Consider the following 26,712-nt stretch of genomic DNA (forward strand, 5'->3'; position numbering starts at 1 on the left):
ACAGGGTGGCAAAGAGATTACAAAACAGAAAAAACAAACAAACAAACTCAAAAATAGTCTTGTATTCGATTTTTTTTCTTTTTTTTTTTAATGTGCCTGCCCTTTGCTTTGTGTTGGAACTCAGACATTCTGTGAACATTCTAGAAACCGGTGTTCCTAGGCTTGTTTAAACAACGGAAATAATAGGAGCGTAATTGATTGCAGCTGTGAGCTGTCGGCCTATTAGCAGGTAGCACCTCGCTGGCAAATGCCACAAGCTGGTTAAAGATTCCTTTATGAATCGGGCACTGTATGAAGACTAGACATTCTGTATCCCGGGAATCGAAATCAAAATCTTCACTGATTTATTCCTCCGATTTGATTCGATGAGAAACCGTGGTTAGACTGTTGGGACCAGCGTGTTTAGGCAGCCAAGGTGGGTTTTTGTTTTGTTTTGTTTTTATAAAAGTGAAATACATAGCAGGTTTAGATCTGTGGCTTGTCTTTCAGTCATAATGGAGATATTCAGAAGGGGGGAAAAAAAATGCTCTCCTTAATATGAGAACTTTCACCGGAGAAAGGAAAAGAAGGTTAAACAAAAAACCTTCCTAGGAAATCCATATTTTTGTGACTCGAATTCGTATCCGTTTCCCCATACCTATCATATTCGAATTGGGGACTCCCAAAGTTTGATTCTTATCACAAAGCAGCTTTTTAGATCATTCTTTACGTTCATTTAAGTCAGATTTACCACCACCACCACCCCCCCAAAAAAAAATAGACAGGGGAGGGAGGGGTGGGCGGAGAAAGGAAAACTCCTAACTCCACATTAATTTACTAAGAGAAAAGCTACAGTAAGTCCCTTTTCCTAGTTTCTTCTATTTGTGTAGCTGTGAGACATCTTTGTGAAGGAAGGGAGTTACCAGCCAGCCCTGCACAACAAAAGGCCCACTGTCACCCGGCCAGTCCCAGACATGGTGGAAAGCAGCCCACAGGAAAGCGCCTGGCTCCAATGCGCAGCCCCGGCCGAGGACAGTCTCTACATTGACTGCCTTTGGCAGCAGCCCGCGGTCTTCCCTGGCTTTGAGCTGTGAACAAGGGTCGGGGATTGAATAACCAATTATACAACCGCTGACTGAGTTTACCCAAGGTTTGCAAACTGCTATAATAGCCCAGTATTCAACCCACCGGCTTATCCTTTCCCCGTTAACAGGGCCATCCCTGCCCCTGCGCTCTGGGTGACATGTGACTTTATTACACACGTCCGTGAAGAAGGCTAATAGAGTGTCACACGCCAGGCCTAGGTAGGGACTTTGTGGGGCTTTTGGTTTCCTTTCTGTGTGTGTGTGTGTGTGTGTTCAAGGGTGAAGGGCATTTCACACAGACGCTTTCCTCCATCTTTTAACTCCCTCTCAGAAACTTCAACCAAATTTCTGTCAAGGCTACAAAGTTGAGCATGAAAGAGCAGTAGCCAGAATGTCAACAGGTTTCCAAAATGCACCTCATACGAATAGGCTGTTTTAATTCACCACACACACGCACACACACACACACACACACACACACACACACACACTGTGGAACTTCTCAAGTGTGGGTACCCCATTGGGAGAGCCTGTATAGATCCATTCAAAACGTGTCCCTGTCTGTATTGCCCACCTAGGTAACTCACTGAAAGTCCAAGAAAAACCCCAAGTTTGTCCCAGAATGGCTGTGTCCATACCGTTATACCTGCGTGGAAATCAAAACCAGGAGTGGTACGTCACGTACTTCCCTCGACTCTGAAATGAGCCTGTGGCTCCTACATGAGCCACGTCTTCCCCCTCACAGGCAGAAGCAGGGACCTAGCAGAGACAGCGAATGACCCTGAAGGGGTTGGTAGTCTCCCCCCCCCCTGCCCCCCCCACCTTGACCTTTGGCCCTTTCTTTTTTAGTCCATGCTTGGTGTTAACAGGTGTTTAATACATAATCAGCTCGACTGAGGCTACTCAATTTAAAGTCAGTCAGTCAGGCTCCTATGAAGCATGGATAAAAGACACGTAAGAGGGCAATGTATAAATAGAATGATACATTCCAGGCTGATGACTTCTATGAGTAAGTATTGTTAAAAATGTCCATAGTATTAACTTAACGCGTGAATCCGTTTTTATCCCTATCCATCCCTACCATTATCATTCTTTATACAAATAGAAAGACCAAACGATCTCCAAATTCAAATGGGACCCTGAAAAAACCCTCCAAAAGAGCCAAAATAATTCTGACATGAAATTAAAGTTGGAGCCACTGCACTTCCAGGTTTAAAATGGCATTACAAAGCTGTGATTATTAAAACACTATCCACACACACACATGTACACACACACACACACACACAACACACAGACAGACAAATAGACAAGTGGATAAAAATAGATAACCTCCCAAACAAATTCAAATTTATATGGGCAACTGATATTTCTCAACTAAACAAAAACACTTTGAAGAAAGATTAGACTCTCCAGTAATTGGTAAAGAGGACACTGGATTCCCACACACGAAGAAATCCAATCTTTATCTTATACCAAACACCCAAATCCACTCAACGCAGACACAAGGCCTGAACGCATCCAATTCCCCAAAGAAAACAGGAAGGAAAAGTTCCTTGTCTTTGACCTTGGCAATGAAGTCTTGGGTATACACCCAAAGCAAAAGCTCCCAACACAAAGACAAACTGGTGGAGTTTCACCAAATTACAATGTTTTTGCACATCAAAGAGAGCAATCAATAAAACAGAGCAGCTCCCTCTACAACATGACTGACATATGAGTGCATATGACCGGTAGATCACAAATCACGGCTCGTGTGTTATATCACAGATCATATGATGGGTGATTTACAAACCATCTGTCAATTGACAAGGTAATAGCCAAGATTTATTTAAAAAACCTTACACACACATCTCTCTCTTTCTCTTATGTATATATGTATATACATACATATATGTACATATATATACATATATATGTGTGTGTGTGTGTGTGTCTTCAGATTAAAAAGTAGGCAAAGAAATAGAATAAATCTGAATAGATATTTCCCCAAAGAAGATCTAATCATGAACAACGGGTCAGTGAATATAAACTCAACATCACTTATCATAAAGGGACATGTCAACCAAAACCTCTGCGAGATTTTTACCTTACACCTGCAGGGTGTTTATTCTCAACAAGACAAGAATGACAAGGGTTGGCAAGGTGTGGATAAGAGAATCCTTGCGGGCTCTTGTTGGGAGTACAGGTAGGTAGCCATTCTCGAAAACAATACGGAGATTCCTAAAGAAATTAAAACCAGAGCTCCTCCACCACCCAGAAACCCTTCTGGGAGTAGTCCCAAAAGAAATGATATCATCGCCCATAAAGACTCCTTTGTTCTTTACAGCACCATTCACAGTAGCTGCCCAGATGTGGAAGCAATCTAGCTGTCCATCAACGCCTGGATGCTTGAAGAAATGGTAGTCTATGTGTGTGTCTGTGTGTACACAACTGCACCTTAAGAGGAGGACGCTGCCATGTGCCACAGCCTAGAGCAGCCTGAGGGACATTATATTCACCGAAATAAAGCCAGAGGCTGAAAACCAAACAATGTGTGCGATCTCTCTCGTATGTGGAAAGTTTGAGAGAGAGAGAGAGAGAGAGAGCAGATCTTAAAGGGGATGGGTAGTGGTGGAAGAGGTGCTGGGTCTGATCTGTGTGTGATGGACTCGCAGGAAGGTATCTGTTGACATTCCATCCATGGATGCAATTAAGTTTTAAATTAGTTTAACTTTTTTTTTTTAAACAAGTAGCCAAGCAGTCGGGATAGTTGAGTTCATTAAGCTCCTTTTGCCTTTTTAAGCAAACCAGCTTCTGGTCTTGTGTACGTTTGCTTTGCCTTTGTGATAATCCCACAGCCTTCATTTACTGAGAACCTGTAAAGTTTAGCGATCTGCAGTACCAAAGCATTAGGAATGCTGTTCTAGCTCTGAGACCTAACATCACCCCTGCAATTCCTGAATTGTTGGAGGCACCTAACTAAAAAGTCTGAGTGTGGCCACAGGCTTCCGTTACATCGGTTTTCATTCTAGCAAGAAGTTTTTATCATGTTACATCCTAACAATCATTTCTACCCAATTGCCTTCATTGTATATGATGTGACTTCTCATTTCAGCATTCATTAATCAACAACCTCATCTTCTGGATGAAGTATTTCCTCTCCTCCCCAGTACAGCATGAGGTCTGGGAGCACTGGCTGCCTGTTCATGTTGTTTGCGATGCAGGTCAGCGTCCTAAAGCTGACCCCAATGTATGTGAGACACAGGACAAATATTTGTTTAGTGAATGGGTGGAGGCAAGTTCTGACTGACACTTGGAGATGAACTTTGTTTTAAGGAAACTGAGGGCTATGCAGGAAGTGGAGGATATGCTGTTAATGGCCGGAAAGACCATTCTTATGAACAAAATGGTAAGTATACTTATCCAAGTTCCTTAGTTACATACACAGATGTTCTATACATCAAAAGAACTATGTTGTCATTATAGCCAGAGTGATTCTTGTTGTATCTAATTAAGTTTACTAGCTTAGAAGTTACAGGGAAATAACAGTTGAATAGATTCTGAATTTTCTTGAACAAATATAGGCTCTCAGTGTGAACTATGAATGAATTTAGGTTATTTCTGAGTCTATCAATTATGTAGGCTAATAATCAATAAACATACATAATCAATAACCATACATGTCTGTACCCCTAAATTTCTGTGAACACTAACATACACAGACCCCATTCAATTCCTCTTTATACACACACTCAACTTATGTCTACCTGTGTATATTTTGTATCTTTATAGCTAATCATTCTATATATTTCTGTCCATCTATCTATACAATTGTGAGAACTATTTGTGCATGAATTAAGCAAGGTTATCACTTCTTTTGTATGCTGTGCAGCCACATTATATAAACTAAATTCAAAAGAAATTTGAAGACAAACACTAACAAATAATTAAAGCACCTCACTTCAACTATGGTCACTTGGAAAAGAAATTCAAAGACATATTAATGTCTAACAATGTAAATCGTTCATCTGGCGCTGACCCCAGTCAGCTGACAAACTGAGCTGACACAGGACACAGAGTGGAGCTGTGCCTCAAAGTGGCAGAGCGCTAGCCTTGAGCAGGAGAGCTCAGGGAGAGTGAGCGTCCAGGCCCTGAGTTCAAGCCCCACAACTGACCCCCAAAAATGGTACATTATTCTCTTAGTTCAACCACCTCATCTCCCTGTAACAAGGGATAGGTTTTGTGTTTGAAGCACTTTTCAAGTAACACACAGCACAAACGGACACCTTCAATGCTCAGCTAATGGAACCGCAATATATTGTAATGATTTGTCACCGTAAACACGGGGCAATGTCACGAGAGTCTCCCCCAGGGCTATTTCCTACTGTCATTCTGTTCTGCCCACTGAATTTATAATCTATACAACCAGCTCACATGGGATCCCTTTACATCAATTTCCGTTAAAAACTGATCGTGATAAATTATTGATCAATTGAAAATGGAATCTCTTTCCCATGAACAACAAATCATTTGTCTTAGAGTGGCTTTCCTGCTGTATGAACATTTTGGACATGAGAAGGTCATTAGCAATACGAGAGGGTCCATGAGTGAAAGTCAGGTTGAACCAGGTACCGGCGGCTCCCCCTTTCATCCTGGTTACTCAGGAGGCTGAGACCTGGAGGGGCTACAACAGCTTGCTAGGCATCCACCTCCAAAAGAAAGCAAAAGCAAGCGGAGCTGGGGGCATTGCTCCGGTCACAGAGCACCAGCCTAGCAAGCGTGAGGCTTGGAGCTGAAACACTTCCCCCCCACCCCCAAAATCCACATAAGATGGGCCAAAGATGAAAAGCTAGGGGAAGCTTTCATGTGAATGAAAAAGACATTATCATCCTAAGTTGGGCGTGCTGGGGAAATAGAAAACAATCACAAGAATAACACTAGGACAGTGGTCTATGTTTAAGGCATTCAGAGGCAATCAGGGAGCTAAGAGTAGAGAGACTGAGGGAAGAGATAGAAGGCAAATGAGAGGGAGTGTGGAACTGACCTAATTCTTTACTATCACAGTAACTACCCGGCTGGCACCGGTGGCTCACTGCTGTCATCCCAGAGACTCTGAGATCTGAGGATCTCCGTTCAAAGGGTCTGAGACCCTTGTCTTAAGTTAGCCGGCAAAAGTCTAGAAGTGGAGGTGTGGCTCATGTGGTCGAGTGCCCGCCTGGAGCAAAATAATTAAGGAATCTGTACCCAGAACCTGAGTTCAGGCCTCAGTGCTGACAAAAGCAAACAGCCGTCGGAAAACAACAAGAACCACCACAAAACTCCCGCAGCACCCTCCCAATGAAAGCCAGGTCGGAAGCGAGGCTTCTCTCTGCCCTGAGCCTCGCCAAGCCAGGCTATAAAACCTACAGCTCCCCTTCCCCAAGGCAGGCACAGAAATCAGAAGACGCCTTTCCCCCAAGCAAGCAATGAATGTCTAAGCGTATCGCTCCCCTTCCCCAAGGCAGGCACAGAAATCAGAAGACGCCTTTCCCCCAAGCAAGCAATGAATGTCTAAGCGTATCGCTCAGACTTTCCCCCATCTTTTCTCTGTAAAAGTCGGCTATGCAGGAATTCTCGGGGCTGCCTTTTTCTTTGTTCATTGTGGGTCGGGAGACCCCCCCCCCCCCCATTCTAGAAAGGGTTCTGCTCCACACCCAGGAAAACAGGTCTAAAAGAAGAATCAAAACAAAGACGTCCTTATGGGTCCTCTCTAGTACCGAGTCCATTATTGCCAGACAGATCCTTTCTCGATCCTGCTGGTCTAGCTGTTGCTCCTGCTGCTTTGAACCTGAGCCTAGAAGGGTTTCTCCCCCTCCCTTCCCTGATCATTCAATCTGAAGGCCATTGTGTCCCATCAAACGGTGACCACACACGTTGGTTATAGTCTTGTCTTGTTGTGTTTGGGCCCTGAACCTTCATAATGGAGAGAGCAGAGATTACCTTCCTCTCTCGTGCAGAAGGAAGCCTCAGTCGCCTGGTGAGATTGTGTAAAGGAGGGGCATGGGGGGCTGGGCAGGTGGCTCAGTGGTAGAGCGCTCGCCTCGCATGCATGAGGCCCTGGGTTTGATTCCTCAGCACCACATAAGCAGAAAAGGCTGGAAGTGGTGCTGTGGCTCAGTGGTAGAGCGCTTGCCTCGCATGCATGAGGCCCTGGGTTCGATTCCTCAGCACCACATAAGCAGAAAAGGCTGGAAGTGGTGCTGTGGCTCAGTGGTAGAGCGCTTGCCTTGCATGCATGAGGCCCTGGGTTCGATTCCTCAGCACCACATAAGCAAAAAGAAAAAAAGCCAGAAGTGGTGCTGTGGCTCAAGTGATAGAGCACCTGCTTTGAGCTGAAGAGCTGAGGGACCGCGCCCAGGCCCAGAGTTCAAGCCCCACGACCGACAGACGAAAACAAACAGACAAAACATACAAGGAGCATGGTTTCAGGTAGATTACTGCGACTGGAAATGTATCAAAGAAATGGTAAAGCTTAACACACTGGACTCTGTTACTTGTCTCTGTCTCTGTCTCCCTGTGTCTCTCGCCTCCCTAGTGTCTCCTCCCTTCCCTCCCTCCCTCTGTGTTTTTTCCTGTCTGTTCACTAGAACACAATCAGTCTTTCTTTGGAGAGATTATTTTCACTTCATTCCTAAATCAACAAAGGTTCCAGTAGAATTTGGAAAACCAAAGGGAAATTGAAAAGCAGGTCCAGAAACAACGTTACATGTAGGCCGCGCTCAACTTTCACAATGAGTCACGATCATTGTTAAACCAGCAGAACACTGTAACTTTTTTTCTTTTTCTTTTTTGTTAAGGTTAAAGAAACTCATGGAAATTCAAGTTCCCAGGACTGGGTTGTGTGACTTCTAATGGACAAGAAATTTCCATAACCTTCCACCTCACCCTTTCTGGGGCAAGCAACACGTGTGAACTGTTCAGTACGTTCTAATTTCCAATAGCATCGTCTGAAGTGTTCTGGTGTGTGGTGTGCTTCAATACTCAGAGAAAATGCCAGAAGAGACTATGTCAGAATAGATCTAGAAGGAGGCCCATCACACACATACTTATCCAACAATAACTTCGAAAGAATCACACACACTCTTCTAGAAAAGCTTTTATCTTGTGCCATTTTTCAAGTAGGAACGTACGGGAACTGTGGGAATGTGGAGGTTTCACGTTCTTTTTAAGCAGGAAGTTGGTACTAAATGTTTCTACAGACACACACACACACACACACACACACACACACACACACACACACACACATGAGATTGTATAATTCAAGGTCAATGTGTAATGAAGGAGTCAGAGATATTCACAAAGGTAATGACTCCTCCTTTCTTAAGAATGTAATGGAGCCCATTTAAAGGTGTTAAAAGTCTTTTAAAAAAACAAAACAAGACAAAAACCCACCTGTCCTCCTAGCTACTCAAGATGCTGAGATCTGAGGATCACTGTTTGAAGCCACTCTGGGAAGAAAAGTCCTGGTGAAACTCTTAACTCGCATTAACCACTCAAAAACTGGAAGTGGCGCAGTGGCTCAAGTGGTAGAGTGCTAGCCTTGGCACAAAAAGGCTCAAGGCCAGAGCTCAGGCCCTGAGTTCCAGTCCCACGACCAAACCAAACCAAAACCCAAACAGCAAAAAGGAAAACAACCAAAAAACCCACAGCAGGAACGTTCTAGGCACCCAAATATTTGGAGTGGGTTGGAGTTTGGGATTAGCTAAAGACAGGAAAGAGGCAGAAAAAGCAGCCTGGGATCACAGAGGAAGATGCACCTTGCTTGTTCCTGTACGCATGGCCTCCTTCCCTTGCTCACTATCAAGATTGCAGACCCCTTGTTGGCAATGACTTGCTTGGGGATGTGAACACCGACGGGACCAGGAGCTCATCTTTCCCTAAGGACTTCTTGTAAGAGGGTTCTTCATTATAAAGCATACATTTACATTTGAGTCACGCTGATGGCTGTCCTACGCTTAGGTGGAGGGAATGGGACCGCGTAGGACAGACTCGCTGCCCCGGCGTCTGTCGGAAGGGCTGATCCACTCCCAGCTCACCAAGTTACTTACTGTTCTCTTGTGCCAGACTCTGGAAACCTTGTTCTGAAGAAAGCACACCGGGAATCTCATCCATTCTCAAACCCAAAGCAATCCTCCATTCTCACTTCAGAAGTCACTTGCCTGGACACGGCACCGATTTATATGCTACATAGCACACACTGGCTCATCTTTCATTATTATCATTATTATTATTATCATTATCATTATTATTTTGTTGATGGTAGGGCTTGAACTCTGAGCCTGGGCGCTGTCCCTCAGCTCGTCAGCTCAAGGCGAGCGCTCTACCACTTGAGCCACAGCGCCACTTCTGGTTTCCTGGTGGTTTATTGGAGATCAGAGTCTCACAGACTTTCCTGCCTGGGCTGGCTTTGAACCGTGATCCTCAGATCTCAGCCTCCTGAGTAGCTAGGATTATAAACACATTACAAATGTAGTTTCATATCAGGTGGATTTAAGATACAGGAAGTATGCCTAGAATTTATACCCCTTAGGTATAACTGATGACAAAACCAAGACCGTCATCATTGCGCAGTCTTTAGAGATGTATCAGCCAGGGAGGGGCAAGGGAACCGGTCATCACCTGATCATCTTATTTGACCAGAGAGAACTTAGAAAAAGTTAGAAGATGGATTTGGTTTATTCACTAACATTGCAAACTTGACCTAAAGCTGAGCAATGGCGTTGAAACATCAGTTCACCTTATTTACTCAAACTTGAGTTCAATTTGAAAACTTCTGCTAGAAGACAGTACAGAGATAATAATAATATTAATAATAATAGCAATTAGGTTAGAGATGAAGATTCATAAATGAAAGCATTCATCCATATGAAGACCATTAAGTATAAGCTCTAATGTTCTCAGAACTTTGCATTTTATATTTGTTTTTTACTTCACTGTTAATTTACTCAAAGTTTATGAAAGATGGAAGTGGTTTTGTGATAATATTCAGTTGACATGAATTGATAGGTTCTATGTAGCCCATTCAAATGCCTTCATTTCAGTGTTGCTGCATTGAGACTTCATTAAGTGCTGGAAGGTGGCTCAGTGATAGAGTGCTGGCCTAGCATGCATGAAGCCCTGGGTTCGATTCCTCAGTACCACACACACAGAAAGAGCCAGAAGTGGAGCTGTGGCTCAAGTGGTAGAGCGCCAGCCTTGAGCAAAAGAAGCTCAGAAACAGCGCCCAGGACCTGAGGTCAAGCCCCAGGACTAGCAAAAACAAAAATAAAATTTCACTAAAAATATGAGATGTACCGGAATGTGGACAAGTGTCTGAGATCTAGCAAGGAACATGTTAGTTACCCCTGAATGACATGTTAGGATTTATGACCTAGAGAAAATCACTATCCATAAACAGAATACAACAAAACCCAACCAGCAAAACCATAAAACTCTGTGCGTTGGTGACAAAGTTGCTACAACTCTTTTTACAAATAATCAAATTTAAGTATGAAAACACTAGTGTCTCAAACTTCCCAGAATGACTTACAATAGGGGCCTAAGTATACTTAACGCGATGTTTTGTCACATAGCGGGAACAAGAGCAATAAATAGAAAATGCTCAAGCGAGGGCGTTGAAAATCTTGGTTCCTGGCCTTGGTCTGAGCAAATCCTGGCATCTCACAGGTCGTTCGTTAGCAAGATGGAGGACAGGATGACAAGAATCTTTGAAAAGCCGGGTGCCGGAGGCTCCCGCCTGTCATCCCAGCTGCTCAGGAGGCTGAGGTCTGAGGATCAGGGTTTAAAGCCAGCCCAGGCAGAAAAGTCCCCGGGAGATTCCTATCTCTAAGAACCACCAGAAAACCAGACGTGGCGCTGTGGCTCAAACTGGTAGAGCAAAAAGAGCTCAGGGACAGCACCCAGGCCCTGAGTTCTGACTGACAGAAACGTAAAAATAAAAATAATCCTTGAAGTTATGTCAAGACCTTTTGCTGCTTCTATAGCTTATTGCACACAGTAATTGTAATTGATAAAGATAAAATGAGCTACGAAACACACACAAAAAAATGGTTCTGTTGAGTAGCTTAAAGGCTCTACTGATGACTGAATTTTGAAAGATGACCTCAATGCTTTCTTTACTGAATTAAAGTATGTATGCAGGCCAGGTGTTGGTGACTCACACCTGTCATCCTAGCTACTCAGGATGTTGAGAGCTGAAGAGGGCAGTTTGAATCCAGTCCAGGCAAGCAAGTATGTAAGACTCTTTATCTCCAATTAACCACCAAAAAGGCAGAAGTAAGGGTATGTCTGCAGTGGTATAGTGCCAGTCCTGAGCAGAAAAAGTTAAGGAACAGTGCTAGACCCAGAGTTCAAGCCCCCCCATATACACTCCCCACAGAGAGAGAGAGAGAGGAAGAGAGAGAGAGAGAGAGAGAGAGAGAGAGAAAGAGAGAGAGAGGGAGAGGGAGAGAGAGAGAGGGAGAGAGAGAGGGAGAGAGAGAGAGAGAGGGAGAGAGAGAGGGAGAGAGAGAGAGAGAAAGAGAGAGAGAGGATAATGATGATGTATTTAATAAATGCTTTGCGCTTCTTTGGAAAAGAAACTACTGAAAATAATTTTAATACTTTTATCTATTATTTATAATAGGTAAATAGGGTAAATTTTATGAGGTGATTGCTTTTCAACTTGGGAGCTTTTAATGAGGGTTTATCCATTTAAGACAAGCACACAGTTCATGCCGTACGGCTCAGAATTGGTCACTACAAGTTGTAAATCAAACTCTACTAACTTAAATACCTAATTTTTCTGTTTCCATCAGTTTGTTGTTGTAGGATTTAGTAGAACTGCTGAATGACCATCATTTGTGTTTAAATCAGTATAGATTTATTTGGGAAAAAAAGTAACAAGTGCTGGTATGTTACAGAATTTTAAAAATGTGAATGTAAAGTCTAAATTGTTACAAATATTTAGTAAATTTTGATGTTTTACTCCAAGGTTCCTTTTTCCCTAAGAACCTGCTATTCTAAGAAGAAAGTATCATATACATATGATATTAATATAGTGATATTAACCAATATAACTTATTAATAATAAAGATATATTTATATAATGTCACATTAATATATTACACCTTGCACAATGTGTCTATTATATATATATATATATATATATATACATATATATAGTTATATATGAACCAAATAAAAGACTGAGCAATTTGTTTAGTTTTTGTCAAATTGAAAGGTGCTCAGTAGAAGCACATGAGTAAATCATTTACAGGATAGCAATGTAGAGGAGAACAAGACATTTTTTTAAAGTGTTCAGAAAACACTGAGTCGATTTGTGCTGGGAATGTGCTCATTCACACATGACCAAAATACATTGCACACATAAACTGTCATGTTGAGTTCAGGCTCCTCTGAGTTCAGGCGTACACATGAGAAATCGATAAATAAATACATTATAAGAAAATAAAATGCATTTTAACTTTATTGTGTTCTTCCAAATCCATTCAATTTCTAAAAATCAGTCAGGAATGGAAGAACTAAGATTGTTTTGAGGATGTTACATAAAAATCCTTTTTTCGGGGGGTTGGGTGACTTTTTCTTTTCTCTTTTAGGCCAAAGTTACAAACAAGAGAATAGGACTGTAAAGAGTTTTAAATACTAGGAACACAAGTCAACTAAGATTTTTTTTTTTTAATTTAAAATAAGAACGTTGATTAGTTGTCAATTCAATGTTTGTTTTTTAAAAGAGAGCCACTAAATCACTTTTTCTTTGTTGACTCTTCATTGCTTACATAATTATTTTCCCACTCTTCCTGACTTAGGAAATGCTAATTACTTTATACAACTATTTAATAATAAAATAAAATTCAATTTAAAAAAAAAGAATGAAAAAGTGGGCAAAAAAGGATTTACTGGAGGGCAATGGGTGGGATTCTAAAGACTCATTTTAAAATGTCAATGGAAGATACTATTTGGGCTCATTAAAAAGAACACCAACACTAAATTGAAATGGCCAAATTATCTAGGATTTGATGAATTTTAGCTTGTGTATATGTATGGGTGTGTCTGTGTCTCTGGTGTGTGTGTGTGTGTGTGTGTCCTTGAACTCCAGGAATGAGTACTGTTCCTGAGATTTTGTGTGCAAGATAAACACTCAACCACCTGCGCCATAGCTACACTTTCAGCTTTTTGTTACCTAACTGGAGACAGACTTTGCGGTGCAGGCTGGCTTCGAACCACAATCTTCAGATTTCAGCCTCTTGACTAGTTAGGATTACAGGCATGAGTCACCCGTACTCAGCAACAGAACTGGAGATTTTATTTTAAGACACCAGCATAAGATTAGAAGCTATGTTTCCTAAAGTCTAGCCTCAATAATCTCATACTGAAGGGAAGTTAAAAAAAAGAGAATTACACATTTATTTTCACCTACATTTTGTCTACATGCCATTCGCACTCATCTGAACTATCTCTCTACAAGACCAGGCACCGGCGGCTCACGCCTTTAATCCCAGCTACTCAGGTGGCTGAGATCTGAAGATTGTGGTTCAAAGCCAGCCCAGGCAGGAAACTCTGTGAGACTCTTCTCTCCAAAGAACTACTCAAAAAAGCCAGAACTGGAGCAGTGGCTCAAGTGGTAGGGTGCTCCCATTGAGCAAAAGGAGCTGAGGGACAGCGCCCAGGCCCAGAGTTCAAGCCCCAGGACTGGCAAAACAACACAAAACAAAAACATGTGTCTCTACGAACTTAAACGGAGCATCATTGCAGCGTTTCAAAGGACTATCAGCCACCGCTGGGAATGCAGACTTACTGAGAGATCCTGCTTGTCTATGAGACGCTTCTGGTTGGAAAACAGATCACTGTATCTGCTGTGTTATGATCACAGATCTCCCAACTTTGAATGGATGCTTGACACAATCTAGCGACCTTGCTGCTGGAAGAAGGCTGATGAACTCATGGCACGGGGTAAACGCTCAGGGGTGGTGGCCAGTGGGCGTTGATATCAGCAGAGGGGACGGATAGGTAAGGAAGTGAGAACCTTCTCGTGTTTTAAGCAGAAGAGGCCCTACTGCCTGCAAACAGGGGGAAACGGGCTTTTCATGCAAGTGCATGAACAGGAGAGTTGCTCATCTATTTCCTGTCAGAATCCCTGTATTAGTTACCCCAGCTGGGACAGGAAGTATCATTAAAGGGTAAAGTAAGTGTGCAAGTCTGCGTGGAGGCCCTTCTTATTATGGTCCTCCTATTGCTATGAAAACAGGAAAGAAGTAAAGAATTGGAGTTATAGAATGATGCTAAGAGCACCAACAGAAAGAAATGGGGAAGAACAGCAAAAGGAAGATAGAAAAATAAAATAAACTAGGGGCTCCAGGTCTGTGGCACCGGGAGGTCGGCTATGCTTTCTAGAATTTTCTGTTGTAGCATTATCTATCTGTAGAAACAGATGAGTTGTCTGAGTATGAAAAGCCTTGTCTGACACGCGAACTGAGTGGTCTTTATAAATGGAACACTGGATCTGATTTAGTGAAGTAAATCATGTGGTGAGCTAGATCATGAACTAAAATTATGTCATAGCATGTGTTTATGAATATGTCTTTTTAAACTCTTTGGTGCAGACTTATGAAACGATATCAAAGCTTTATGTAATATAAAAGCAACTGGAAGCCTGGCTTCAGTGGCTCACACCTGTAATCCTAACAACTTAGAAGGCTGAGATCTGAGGATCACAGTGCAGGGCCAGCCCGGGCAGGAAAGTCTGTGAGCTCTGATCTCCAAGGAACCACCAGAAAACTGGAAGTGGCGCTGTGGCTCAATTGGTAGAGCGCCAGCCTTTAACACAAGAGCTCAGGGACAGCGCCCAGGCCCAGAGTTCAAGCCCCACCACCAACAAACACCACCACCAACAACAACAAATGCAACTGTATCACATCCTAAGAATGAGCAGGATAAATCTGGGCCTCATCGAGGGCTAAACTTTTGAAACTTTTGTGCATGCTTGAAGTTGAGGGTATCAGAGAGGAATATTCTAGTTTGTTATTGTCCTTTTGATTAGAAAGGAAAAACTGAATGTCAGGTTCTATAGAGTTGGACAAGGAAATGGGAAATTAGATATTATGTGTTCTTGATTAAACTGATTCGATACATAATTTCATATTATTGATCAGTAATTCAATGCATCTTAATTAAGCACCTATTGTACCCAGGCACCATTTTCTGGAAATGAATAATACTTAGTTTAAACCAAAACATAGATGACCGTTCCAGCAAATTAAACTGTTTTTGTGTTTATTATAGCTGACAAAACCCCATTCAAGATAAAAATAAATAATAAAGGTCATAAGGAATTTTTGGAACCTATCTGAAAAGCTTGCCAATGACTCTTTCCTTTAGATGGCAAAGATTCCACATTTAAAGTAAAAAATAAATGTCTCCAAAACCTTAATGAGAAGTTAGAAATATCTGTGAGAGACAGGAAATCATTGTTCAAGAAATCTACTTGCAAGACATAGTAACAAGTATACAGAATTAAAGAGGGAAAGAGGAAAGGAAGTAATTGAGTGACTAAGTTAGAATGAAATTTAAGATGATCCATTTTCTCATTTTAACCCTGATCCTTTGTTTGAAACCCCAAATATTACATTATGCTAACATTTTCAAAGGCTGTCTTGCTGTGGGCTTAATATATACTTAAATTCTAAGCGTAATAATACTTATTTCCAATGATATTCAAGGAACACTTAGCTTTTTCTATTCTAACTAGCTTTTTGAAATGATGGAAGTGAAATCTGCTTGTTTTAAATGTGGTTGGAAGGAGAGTTATTAACCCTCACTGTTTGCTTTTAGCCTGTGTTGAAGGGAGATGGACCATTTCTTCAAACCAGGTCTCAGTGCATGGAATTGGAGCAGCAAGCTCTTGTGGGTTAAATACTGATATGAAGCAGAGAGAATGAATCTCTTCCTTGGCCACATGTTATTGATTACAGAAAGCCCAGACTATGAGAGGGAATCATTACAAATGCATTACTACTGTTGCGGAAGCTTTCCAAGCAGAGCTACAAGTAATGTTCTAGTTCTAGTTCTTACCTTTTTTTTTTTTGTTTTGTTTTGTTGTTGGTTTTTGATTTTTTTTTTCCTCTTAGAGGCTGGACGGACTGTCAAATGAAGTGAATGTCTTAGGTATTAGCTTCATTAATCGATGCTGCTAGCTGTCTCAAAATTATCACCAGAAAAATCAAATTTTATATTTGTGCTTTACACAGTGATCACTTTATTATTATTTTTTTTCCTGGTCCTTAGGCTTGAATTCAGGGCCTGGGCACTAACCCACTTTTGCTCAAGGAGAGCGCTCTACCACTCTGAGCCACAGCGCCACTTCCTGTTTCCTGGTGGTTCGTTGGAGGTAAGAGTCTCACGGACTTTCCTGCTCAGGCTGGCTTTGAACTGCGATCTTTGGATCTCAGCCTCCTGAGGTGCTAGGATTATAGGCGTGAGCCACACCGGTGCCTGTCATAGTTCAACTTTTGTAACTAACCTAATGTGTGCGCTGGGTTATGTACTAATGGGGGCCACGATTTTTAAATTACCTTTATCACTATAGTAGTACCTAGAGAAACATGAACTTAAATCTCAAAGCAGAACGCCCCACTGTGTTAATACAGCGAATGGTAGCATTAAACATTCAAGAGAATTTATCGGTCAAGCAAAGAAACTTCCAAAAAGCACTAGAAAAGGAAATACTATTTGCAACTATGCGAGCTTTGATTTCAAGGGGGGTATGAAGAGATCACAGTAAAGAAATGGAAAGGAGTGGGAAGAACTGTCAGGTGATGTAAGTCAGGGCTGGAGAGACAAAGGCTCCCTTATCTGTGGCGGTTAGATTTAGCTTATAATATCCTAAGTACCTATGTGAGGCCATAGGCAAGTGCGCGCAAATGAATGAAGTGAAATACGGTAGATTCAAGAGCCACCCCAAACTGGAAAGCCTCAGAAAGCCAAAATCAAAGTTCACCAAAGTAAAACACCAGGAAGTGAGTGCTCGAAAGGGTTGGGGTGGAGTCGAGGGGGGAGGAGAAGGGGGAGAGAAGGTAGTCAAGACTCCAGTGTGGATCCCCCAAAACGGACAGGAGCGAGGGCCGGGCTGGGGAGGGCAGGCTGGGCGGGAGTGGGGAGGGGAGGGGGGGACAAGGGGACCCGTGGACCGAGGCATATTGTATTCATAAACTGCTGTGATGATGACGACTCCTTTGTACAACTGGTTAATGATAATAACAAAAAATACCCCTGCCAAAAAAGGAACTGAAAAGAAAAATAACTCTTACTCTTCTTGGAATATAACTAGTTTCGATCCACATGTTTCCAGATGTTTATGAGGAAAAACAGAAAAGTAACCACAAAGATAGACGGACAGATAGATAAATAAATAGACAGACAGGTAGAGATGCCCACGCATTCCCTATTTTGGAGCACAATAAATCTCTGTCATAGTATAACACAAGACTTCAGTTTGTTCAAACTTCGCTTTCCTAGTCAATTTTAGGAAGAACTGTGTGGTATCTACCACAGCATGCAAACATTCTTACGAGAACTAACTATAAAGTGAAACCAATAACACAGATTAATCTGTGCCCAGGAAAGCATCAAGACAGAAAATATGTTCATATAGAAAGCACCTAACAATCTGGGCTCAACATGATAATCACTATGATAATAAGTATTGAACTGAAAAAAACACAAAATGCATGAGCTACAACAACATTGGCTTTAATTTTCTCAGTTTGTGCGTGCTACTTAATTGCCAGAAGATATTATCTCTCCTCATTTAAATAATTTTCCGCGGTGTTTATGTGAATTTTATTATTTCATAATCACATCTTAAGTGTCATGATTTTGCAAAATATACATTAGCATGCATTAAGTATGAGAAGATTTAAGAAAGGCGTTGTTTCGGTGAAAGAAGTACTCTATCAAAAGCTAAGGTCATAATTTCAGAAATAACTTGATAGCGATTTTATGACCTTGCACTCTTATTTTTACTGCTCATGTTAGGGTTTTGTTCTCTTGCTTCTGTTCTTCTATTTCTTGGTATTCTTAAAGTAGCCACCCTGCTATTCTTGCCTCTTGTCTACACTCATCCTCTCTCTCTCTCTCTCTCTCTCTTTCTGTGTCTGTGTCTGTCTCTCTGTCTCTGTCTCTCTCCTGTTCTTTGTCTATAAGATTCCATCTTAATAGAAGAAACTTGGGGGTGTTGGAATATGCTTTTTATCCTAGCTTGGTGGAAAGGAAAAAAAAAAAATTAGGAAAAATACTGGCAAAAAGTGAGATCATTATTTCAAAACAACCAATGCAAGAGATCCTGAGTCCAGGCCGCCAAAAAGGGAGGTGTGTCATTAAAAATCAGCAGGTGAGTTCAAGATGCTGCACGTAAGAAAAGGATTGAGGCACTGTCTAGAGAAAAGTTGCCAGAATTCTGGCAGACAGAGGATACCGAGAGAAGAAGTGGGTAGAAAGCCCACAAGCAACTGGAATAGAAGCAGCATGACTCAGACTCGGTACTCACGGGGGCACACAGAGCACGAGATTCTTTAAGAAAATAGCCATCAAATGCTAGGAAGAGCCGGGCACCAGTGGTTCATGCCTGTCATCCCAGCTGCTCAGAAAGCTGAGATCTGAGGATCGTGGTTCCACGCCAGCTCAGACAGGAAAGTCCATGAAACTCTTATCTTCAATAAACCATTAAAAAAAAAATAGCTATTTTGCCATTTTCCTGGGTAGGGTTAGAGGTTGCATCTTCCTAACGTTCCAAGGCCCTGAGTTCAAGGTAGCAGTCATTTTGTAAATATAAGGAGAAAAACCTTCTGATTGAAAGGTTTTTCTTTCTTCTCACAGAAACATTCCAAAGTGATTTGGAATGCATGAATAATTTTGCTCTTAGCCTTTCTCATAAAATTACGGTTGCAAGATGCCCACGTTCCTACGGTTTAGCTGATGATAAACCCAACTGCTTCTGGAATACTATCTTCTGGTCTACAAGAGATGAGACAGGGTCTTGTTGTGACCGTAGCCCAGGTTGGCCTCAAACTCATGGTCTTTCTATCTTAGCTGTTAACACACCGGGATGATAGGCATGTATCACCACGCCTGGCAGAGTACCTAATTTTTTATAGAACAAATGTTTCTCAACCTGCGAAAGGGTCCAGCTCCTATTAAGCCGCCAGACACTGAAAATGACTTTGGTTAAAATGTACTGAGTACATCAGACTGATTGAACATACACAGGTAAGCAATCAAATCGATTTAGAGTATTGATTATTTACCTTCATGATGCGTATTGCATATTCAAGTCCAAAATGCGAGGCACAGTTTGTGTTGAATATGTACGATTTTCACTGTAATGCTGAGAAATCCTAAGCCAATTATACGTAAGTCAACCATTGTAGCGTAGGGTTCGTTTGCACTCTCATTTAAAATAGTACCTTCTTGTCAGGCACTGGTGGCTCACACCTGTAGTCATCGCTACTTAGAAGACTAAGATCTAAGGATCGCAGCTCAAAACCAGCCCAGGCAGTAAAGCCTGTGAGGCTTTTATCTCCAATTTACCACCAGAAAACCGAAAGTGGAGCTGTGGCTCAAAGTGGTAGAGAAAAAAAAGAGTTCAGGGACAGTGCCCAGGCCCTGATGTCAAGCCCTACAGCTGATAGAAAAGTTTTTTTTGTTTGTTTGTTTTGTTTTTTTGCCAGTTGTGGGGCCTGAACTCTGGGCCTGGGTGCTGTCCCTCAGCTCTTCAGCTCAAGGCTAGTGCTCTACCACTTGAGCCACAGCGCCACTTCCAGCTTTTTCTGCTTATGTGGTGCTGAGGAATCGAATCGAGGGCCTCAGGCATGCGAGGCAAGCACTCTACCACTGAGCCACCTTCCCAGCCCAGCTGATAGAAAAGTAAACAAAATAAAACATTATCTTCTTAGTGAAATAACTTTGCTAAAAAATGTCTCCTACAACGTTTAACGCCTCTTCAGAATAGATTTTAAAGTATGTAATTTGACACAGACTAGGAGGAGATTTCTAGCAATGTAGGTCCTGTGGAGAAAATTCCAGAAGGTTCTTAACACAAACTCAAAAGAAGGAACTTGAGGGTAAATGTTAAAAAAAAAAATCATCAGGTGGTGGAAGGGTGCTCCTCACCTGAGTGTGTCTTTTAGGGTGAAAGTCTGGGCTCTGCAGTTCCCACCTGTGAAGGAAACGCCGTGGAGGGGAAGATGTGGAGGCCAGTCCAGGCGGAATGTTAGTGAGATCCTGTAACGAGTAATGAGCCAGAGGCGGGTGGCACACACCTCTAACTCCAGGTCTGAGAAGGCATTGCTCGTAAGATCGTAACGTGGGAGGGAACCCAGAGCAAAACCCTGTAAGGAAAGTAGCTAAAGCAAAAGAGAGAAACAACGAATTGGGGAGTGTGTGGCTTAAAAAGTAGAGTGTGTGCCCTGAGTTCAAAAGCCTACTAACCACCCCATAAAGCCACATGCAGAGATGGACCACAGAGGGCTCTAAAGGCAGGCCGTGCACAAAACACCCAAAGGACCGTCTAAGGCCTTTGCTTTTTAAAAAGATGAATTTTCTGCAAAATAAGGAACTGACTCATAGGGAACCAAAAGATAAAAAAGGGAGATTCAATAAGCTGTCTCTTTCCATTAACTCTCCACCACCACCTCTTTCTTCTTCTTCTTCTTCTTCTTCTTCTTCTTCTTCTTCTTCTTCTTCTTCTTCTTCTTCTTCTTTCTTCTTCTTCTTCTTCTTCTTCTTCTTCTTCTTCTTCTTCTTCTTCTTCTTCTTCTTCTTCCTTTCTTCCTCCTCCTCCTCCTCCTCCTCCTCCTCCCCCTCCTCCTCCCCCTCCTCCTCCTCCTTTTCCTTCTCCTCTTCTTCTTTCTTCTTTCTTCTTCCTCTTCTTCTCCCTCCTCCTCCTTTCCTTCTCCTCCTTCTCCTCTTCTTCTTTCTTCCTCTTCTTCTCCTTCCTCCTCCTCCTCTTCTCCCCTCCTCCTCCCCCTCCCCCTCCCCCTCCTCCCCCTTCTTTGGACTTGTGTAAACGTTTTCAAAGAACGGAGTTCATCAAAAACAAAAAAAAAATATCCTGGCACCGATGACCTGGAGACTTACTCTGCTGATCCGAGCCAAGCTTTGCGCCTCGACGGTGAATACGGTTTTCCCTGGCCTTGGCCCACCTGCGTCACCCGGAGTCTTACCCTGCACGTCTGGATTCCTGGAGTGGACACACCACATTCGGAGGCCCACGGGGCCGGGGGGGGGGTTCTGTGATGTGGGGCCGCGCGCAGTGTGCGAGTGTGCCTCTGTGTGCGTGTCTATTAACTGTGCACACAGACCGCGAAAGCTGAGGGAGGGGGAAAAGAAAACTGCTGAATGGCTGTTTTGTGGGCAAGACTGGGGCCAGGCAACAGAGCGTCGGCTGTGTGCTGGGGAGGGAGTTTCCGAAGGTCTGGGCTGCAGAAAGGAAGCTCAGTGGAGAGAGGGAAACACGTGTGTGTGTGTGTGTGTGTGTGTGTGTGTGTGTGTGCGTGTGTGTGTTAACACGTGTACAGTATGGCGGGACGGATGATATTAAATTATTTGTACTACATTATCTGTATTAATTACCACTGTCCCCTTTCAGGAAATTTCTTGTGGTTATTCAAAGGATGGGACTTTCTGGTATTTAAGTAACTGGGTAGGATTTAGCTAATAAGCTGAAAAACCAAACAAATCTACTAGAATCTGGAAGGAGTCATGATCAAATAGATGGTGTAAATGTAAGAGACCGAGTCTGCCCAGGGCTCTTTCCGACCTGCCCACATCATACTCAATCTTCTAGCCAGACCTTGTAAACGCAAATTTTGTCAGGATGCATTATTTTTGGCCTGGGCGCTGTCCCTGAGTTCTTTCACTCAAGGCTGGCGCTTTACCACTTGAGCCACAGCACCCCTTCCAGTTTTCTGGTGGTTGATTGGAGATAGAGTCTCACAGACTTTCCTGTCCAGGCTGGCTTTGAACCTCCATCCTCAGATCTCAGCCTCCTGAGCAGCTGGGATGACAGTCGGGAGCCACCAGCCCCAGGCAGGTTGTATTATTTTATACTACTATGGTAAATCCATGGTGTAGTTGCCATTCAAATTACACACTCCCAATTAAATCCAAGTTTCTTTGGTTACAGTTCTTTGCCATGTAACTGAATTCTTTCTCCTCTCACCCCCTTTCTTGGTGCTATACATCGTCATGCCACATGGAAAAGAGGCTCTGTAGACAGTATTGATCAATGGAGAAAAGTGAGGAAAAGCAAATGTATCATTTTTCTAAAGACCTCTGAGTATTCCAGAGAGATGCAGTGTAGGAAGAGAGTAGGAGAAAAGTACATTTGAAGAGTCAGAATTTCCTAAGTGACAAGCAAATTCAAAGTCCACAGATTCATATCTGCATTGCTGAGATGACAATCAACATGGTTCATGTCAGTGAAAGTTGGAGGATAAGAATAAACTACATGTATATATATATATATATAGTACATATATATATAGAGAGAGAGAGACAGACAGACAGACAGACAGAAAGAGGGACGAGAGGGAAAGAGAAGAGTGTACACACACACACACACACACACACACACACACACACACACACGAGTCTTACCAATGTTTGATTTTTCATTTTCCACTGAGTCTTACCAAGAACTAAGTAGGAGAGATTAAAGTCTGGCTTAAACTCCCAAACTGTGTTTAGCTCTGGTTAACCTGGTGTCTCCTAAATGGAAACCAATTGCTCTTAAATGCAAAATTATAGGTTTTTTACAATTTCCATGCATGGAAGAATTAACTGAAAACAAGCTAACGCCATCAGCAATATGGCGATTTCCATTGTACTTCGATGTATTTGCTCGTTCTTAGATAGCATTGTATGGGTGGTATCTATGTAAACGTTTCCATATTGCAAAGCTTTAAGATAAAATACATTCCAAACCAGGGGAGAAGGCGGAGTTAAGCTTTGATGCACAGATCCGTACTATTTCACAGCAGGTATTTTCAATTAAACATGTAAAGAAAAATTAGTAACTACAACTCTTACATAATTAAAAATCAAAACACGAGTCTGACTTGAATGTAAAACTCTCAGAAGAAATCCAACATCAAAGTGACCTTAATGAACACCAGAGGCTTAATTAGTTTCAATCAGATTGTTAGACTGCATTCCCGATCCCCGTACTTCTGGTGTTCGTTTTTCAGACTTTGTATTGACACACGCACAGTGTCTTTCAGATCTGTGTGTTGTCTCTTTATGTCTTTTGGGCAGGTGTTCGGGAGGCTGGCACAGATGATGGTATGATTTAACCCAGCAGTCTGTGTGGCTCAACTCCACAAAGGCCTAAATGTGAAATAATGAGGCAAACACTGTGCCAACCTGCATTTGGGTTTGGAACTGTACAAGCTCCTGGACAAGTCAGGCGCTGGCGGCTCACACCTGTAATCCCAGCCACTCAGGAGGCTGAACTCTGAGGATCAGTGATCAAAGTCATTCCTGGCAGAACAGTCCATAAGCTTCTTATCCCCAATTAACCACCAAAGAGCTGGAAGTGGAGTTGTGGGTCAGGTGGTAAAGTGTCAGGGGAAAAGCTCAGGGTTAGTATCCAGACCCTGAGTTCAAGCCCCAGAACCCGCGCGTGCGCAAACACACACACACACACACACACACACACACACACACACACACACACACAATTTCAAGATAGCAAGATAGCATGTGAAAATGAGACTATGAGACTAGTCACAGTACTACCAGAAGACACCTTTTCCCACCTCAGCTGTAGCATCTACTTACAGAAGGTTGTTGTCTTGTTAAGACTTCTGACAGCTTCTCTACTAGTAGAGTTTCAAAATGATGACTGGCTGTTATTTTCTTACAAGAGGTAAGAGTTTCAGAATAATGATTTGATCGCTGAAGTCACCACCGGGTTCCCTCATCATGTTCATTAATCAATTAATTACAGTGAGCTGTGAAAGTCCTAAAATAATTATGCGCTTGCAAAAGAAACACATTTTTTTCTCTCCAATAGTGTATTAAACCCTATAATGTTTGCTTTATTGTAGAATAAAGACATGAAATACTTACAGTGGGTACAAACAGCAAAAACCTAAGCAACTCCAACTAGGGGTAAAGTAAGATAAAACGACCAAAAGAATAACATGGAGGAAAAAAATCTCATACACGGCAAAGACTTCTCCATGACTTCCAATGCGGGGCTATTCAGTGGCTCCTAAACTCTGCAAAGTAAGTTCATTTTCCCTCAACTAACACATTTTAGCCTTTATAAAGTACGCAATAAAAGTGCTATTTATCTGAATGAACTTATCCCCCCCAAAATTATAGACTGTGTTTTTAGGGACAAAAAATGAAAAGACGTGGAAAAAAATGATGTGAAGTGAAGTAAGTCAGACCGAGGGAGACAAAGGATGCGTGTTTTTCCTCCTATGTAGAAAGTGGGTTTAGCTTATAAACGTATACGTAAATACATTGAGTGGTATGCAAGGGTGTGCGCAAATGCATTTGCTGAATTACAGTAGATACAAGGGAGAATTCACTGCATAGAAGTCAACGTTCAACAAAAGAAAACACCAGGAAGTGGGGGGGAAAGATCAAGGAGAAAGGGGTGGATGAATAAAGAAGAAAGGCAGTTAGAAAACCAATGTATCTCCTACAAAATTAAGACAAGTGAGGGATGGGGCTCCTAGGGGAGGGATGGGAGAGAAGACCAAAGGGGGGACATGGATCGAGATACATTGTATCCATAAACTGTTTTGCTCAATAGCAACTCCTTCCTACAACTACTTAAAGATAATAGTAATTTTTAGATGATTAAGAGGACCAAATCTCAGAACTATATTAGCTAGATGAATATAAATTTTAAAGCATTTCAGAAGAAATAATAACCTAAGTTAACTTCCAGTTAATAATAATAATAATAATGATGATGATGATGATGATGATGTCGATGCTGATACTTGAAAGGCACTGGATTTAGATGTGAAATTCAAAATAAAATATGCCATGGGCTTCAGTAACTGCACTTGAAATTTTTTTTTTTGGTCGGTCGTGGGTCTTGAACTCGGGGCCTGGGCGCTGTCCCTCAGCTCTTCAGCTCAAGGCTGGCGCTCTACCACTTGAGCCACAGCGCCACTTCTGGTTTTCTGGTGGTTCATTGGAGATCAGAGTCTCATGGACTTTCCTGCCCGGGCTGGCTTTGAACTGTGATCCTTAGATCTCAGCCTGCTGAGTAGCTGGGATGACAGGCGTGAGCTACCCGCACCTGACTTGAAATATTCTTTGAGTAAGATCTGAGACATCAGAATAAGGAAGAGCGTCATATTTTTTCTCTTGTAAATATTGATAAGGCTGTCACGGCCTGGTGACAGCCCGTTGTCTGAACACACCCCATTATGAATGAACTCCTGTGACTCTAGTGGTGTTGAAAGTGAAGTGTGGAAGTGTGATTGATGATGATGATGATGATGGTGATGATGATGACGACGACAAAACAGACATATAAAATGATAGAGTTCAGTTGTTGCTTACCAACAGGACCAAGTGAAAGATCAGGCATTCAAGGGGTTAACTAGCAACACCAGTGATCCACTAACACAGTTGAAGAGCAGAAAATTCTATTCTTCTGCCTTCTTTCACACCTGTCATCTCAAATGCTCCTCCACAGTGCTACATTTTGAGAGAAAGTTACTGCACCTGCTCACATGGGCAGTTACATCTGGTGTAACAACATGCCCGGAAGAGGAAGGTTTGTTATCAAATAAGCCATTATTCTCCCCCACAGTTTCTTAGGTAATATCATGTAAAGAGGTCCTCAAATGACTGTTTCCCTAGCTGTGGAACTGAGATGACCCTACCTTAGAGGATTGGAATACTCACTTAGAAAATAATGCTGGATAAAATTCAGAGCCACTGCAAGGTAGTCTCATGATTTAAAGCAATTAATTCAGGCTCTAGGTCACACCTGTTGCATGTTCCATTTCTGTGAGTGCATATCCTGAGAGGAAGGCAAGAATACAAGTTCTACACTAAAGCCACCAGCACAACCATGTTCACTGCAGTGTTGTTTACAATAGCCAATACATGGCATCAGCCCAGATGCCCCTCAGTGTACAAATGGATCAAGAAAATGGGGTATGGATACATAATGGAATTCTATGCTTCCATCCGAAAAGAACAATATTGTAGCATTTATAAGGAAATGGAAACACTTGGAAGGAATTACTCTAAGTAAAGTAAGCCATATCCAGAGAAACACAGGTACATATAAGTCTACAAGTAAACACACTGGGATTTAAAAGAAACAAAAATATACAGGGGGACATGATAAATTATACAGGACTCTAGACATTCACACAGTGAGACCGGAGGAGGATATTCTTGGGAGAGGATCACAAAGGCACAATAGCTATGTGCACCCGATCATACAAAATATTTATCAAATATTTATCAAAATGTGGTTTTTTAAATTTCTTTGTTGCTGTTTTAGTTTCCTTGTCTTTTTGTTTGTCCATTTATCTGTCTTTGGGAGATTAAGGGAGGGGCACAAAAATGGAGGGACAAAGAGTGA

General features: G+C 42.2%; 1 protein-coding gene and 2 non-coding genes across 3 annotated transcripts in view; 2 read left to right on the forward strand and 1 right to left on the reverse strand.

Moving 5' to 3' along the window:
- The window catches only part of Sox5 (SRY-box transcription factor 5), a 383,729-nt gene that overhangs the window by 219,923 nt on the left and 137,094 nt on the right, over positions 1-26,712 (reverse strand). The window lies entirely within an intron of this gene.
- Positions 7,189-7,258, forward strand: Trnaa-cgc. Its single transcript has one exon. It is a non-coding gene; the product is annotated as a tRNA-Ala (tRNA).
- Positions 7,282-7,351, forward strand: Trnaa-ugc. The gene has a single exon. It is a non-coding gene; the product is annotated as a tRNA-Ala (tRNA).

The sequence above is a fragment of the Dipodomys spectabilis genome, unplaced genomic scaffold, assembly GCF_019054845.1.
Source record: "Dipodomys spectabilis isolate Male_0828 unplaced genomic scaffold, ASM1905484v1 ptg000252l, whole genome shotgun sequence".
In the NCBI taxonomy this organism is placed as follows: Eukaryota; Metazoa; Chordata; class Mammalia; order Rodentia; family Heteromyidae; genus Dipodomys; species Dipodomys spectabilis.